A 2,660-nucleotide genomic window follows, 5' to 3' on the forward strand; every position below is an offset into this window, starting at 1 on the left:
CGCGCTCGCCCCTGCGGAGGCGGCACGGCGGAGCGGGGGGGCAGGCGGGCCCCGGAGCAGTGTTGCGGCGCGGCGTCGGCGGGAGGACGGCTCCTGTGGCGGCAGGCTCGGCCGAGAGTGCTGGTAAGTGCCGAGGAGGTTTAAAGGCTCTGGAGCAAGCAGGCTGAAGGTGAATTTGAGTCAGGTACGATTAGTGCAGCCCCGGGTTATTTCCTTGAGAATTGTGGCTAGGCAAGCAAGAAGATGGATAGAAGAAAGACCCTCCCAGACACCCTGAGGCCCCCCCTACTCCCAGGCACAGAGTGTGGGCACCAGCCAACGCGGGCACCAACTGCTCGAAAGCCGCGCTGAGCCGCGCTGAGCCCTGCTTCTTGCTGTACAGCTACCCCAAAGCCATGGGGTTCCCCAGTGCAGCACATGGCGATGGAGGACCCTCTGACGTCTCCCTGGGCACCCGTCTGCTGCACAGGGGTCTGGATGTCTCCAGCAGTGGCCCAGCAGCCTGATGCCTCCTCTTGTCTGGGACACGGGGTCCTTCACAGCTCTTTGCAGGATATGGAGCCCTTGCGGAGTCCCCTGCTGCCTCTTCTGGCGTTCTCTGCAAGCTCATAGATCCCTCCTCCTCCTCCTCCTCCTCCTCGTCTCTGGTGGAGTGGGAGACCGGTGGCTCCTCCTGTAAAGCTGACAGCGACATGCGGCACCCCTATGCACTCACTGCGCGTCTGGGATGGCCCCCCCCGCCCTGAGGGCCCTGCAGATTCCCACCCTTCCTGCAACCAGCCCCCCCAAAGCCATTAAACCACCCACAAATGCTGCCCCCACACCCCCACAGACCCCCCAAAGGCCTCCAAACCCTGCCGCAACGTTGTCACTGGCTCCAGACCTTCCCCCTAAACTCTGTCCCGAAGCCCCAAACAATCCTACAACCAYTGCCAGAGCCAGTGCCCGCAGCAGTGAGGTGTTCTAATAAATAKGGGGGGTGATCTGTGTCTCCCCCTTGACTCGGTCCCACTTTAGCGAAAAGGGAATTTACAGCACTTCTTGGTGCAGAATGTTGACGGGTGGGTGCACAGATGACGAGCAGATTTTTCTCCCTTTTCCTCTGAGACGCCTCTCAGAACCCTCTGTACGTGTAAGATGTGACTGATGTGGGATAATCGTGCTGTGCGCAATGCTTCAGGAGAACATTAACATAAAATTGCAGGCTAAGGAATAACCTAAAAAAATACAAGGCTTGGGAAAAGCCTAAGAGAACACTGATGGGCTCTGGGAAGCCCCAGGGTTGCTACAGAAAACAGCATGGCTCTTAGGCACCTCCTCAGAGCAGGAGAAATGTCTTCCTGCAGCCCATAGGACAACGGGTACTATTAATAATTACCACCTTTAGTTACTGAAAGCGTTGTGAAAGCGGAAGGGACTGGAGGGGATGCGTAGCAGGTCAGGGACTACGTGTAGAGGTTCAGCAAGCAACAATCCCTTCTAAAGACAGAAATAGTTTAGTCTTAAGTAATAGATGAATGTAGCTTTGAGTAATGTGAAGAGAAGCATTTCTGTCAACGCCCCGGAAAGCCTTGGAGAAGCGGTCCAAAGATCTGATACCCTCACGGCCTCGTCAGTCGTCTTGGTTTGTTTGGCAGGGTAGTCCACCGAAGGGGGACATCTTGAAGAGAAGCAGCTAGACCTAGCGGTCCAGTTGTTGATTTTGGTCGTCACCTGTGAGGCCAGCATCCGAGCGTAACAGGAATCTAGGAGYTGTATCAAAAAGGTAATAGGTTTGAAGCAGCGACGGGCAAATCAAGTGCTATCATTCTTCTGCGTGGCTAAAGACTGAGAGGCTTGTCGGTTAAGCGTGTGTATACRAGGGTTTGAGAAAGGATACTGARCAGTAACAATAATACTGAAGCAGAATAAAAATCAGGTTTTATGGAAGATGGTGTAGGTAAGTATTAGGTGATGTGCCTACCTGTCTAATAACCTAGCCTGAATTGCTGTACATAATGTTTCCAAACTGTTTACCCTGCAATGTATGATGCAAGCTGCTGTATTAAGACCTTTCCTTTAAGGAAAAGGAAAGGAAAAAAAAAAAGAAGAAAAGAAAAAAGAACACGGTAAAGAGAAAAAGAACACGCATAAATCTAAGTGTTTCACGGCCAATAAAATGCAAGTTTCTCTCTTTGTTACAGAGATGGAACCAATAGTAGCAAATGCTGACAAAGAGAAAAGCTGGACAAGCAGGTTTTTGGTGATTAATACCGAAGGGACGGGATGAAACAAGGAAGCAAAAATGCAGTTTAGTGGACCCTTGATATCACCAGATACTGCTGCAGCAGGAGGTGTTCTGGCATGGGTAACTAAGGTAACTTGATAACTTGATAACTAAGGTAACTTGATAATGACTGTTAGTTATTTCGGTCTCCCGGAGGCAGCACTGAGAACTAAGTAACCCCTTCCCACCCTGTGGATGTTGTTCGCTGTATCTGCCTTAGTTTTGCTTTGGTTGTTTCTATTTTGTTTTGTTATCGTACGTGCGTATGTAGAAAGGGAAAGATGTCATATTTCATTTTTAGATTGATTGCCATGGCTGAAGTTGAAGAGACCAGAAAAACGTAAGCAAGCTGAAGTAATGAAATCAAATGGAACCAACTGAGAGCTGTCTCCAT

General features: G+C 50.7%; 1 protein-coding gene across 2 annotated transcripts in view; it reads left to right on the top strand.

The window, feature by feature from the left end:
• C2CD2L (C2CD2 like) overlaps nt 1-2,654 on the top strand; it is a 27,629-nt gene extending 24,975 nt beyond the window's left edge. The window contains exons 16-17 of one of the 2 annotated variants that reach the window (XR_003252198.1): nt 2,184-2,356; nt 2,568-2,654. The gene's annotated coding sequence lies outside the window, so the exon portion shown is untranslated. Of the gene's footprint in view, nt 1-2,183; nt 2,357-2,567 lie in introns of those variants that run through there. The other variant, XM_026057966.1, reaches the window with a different exon arrangement.
• The last annotated feature ends 6 nt before the right edge of the window (nt 2,655-2,660 follow it).

This window comes from Apteryx rowi, unplaced genomic scaffold (assembly GCF_003343035.1).
Source record: "Apteryx rowi isolate R43461 unplaced genomic scaffold, aptRow1 scaffold_141, whole genome shotgun sequence".
Taxonomy (NCBI): domain Eukaryota; kingdom Metazoa; phylum Chordata; class Aves; order Apterygiformes; family Apterygidae; genus Apteryx; species Apteryx rowi.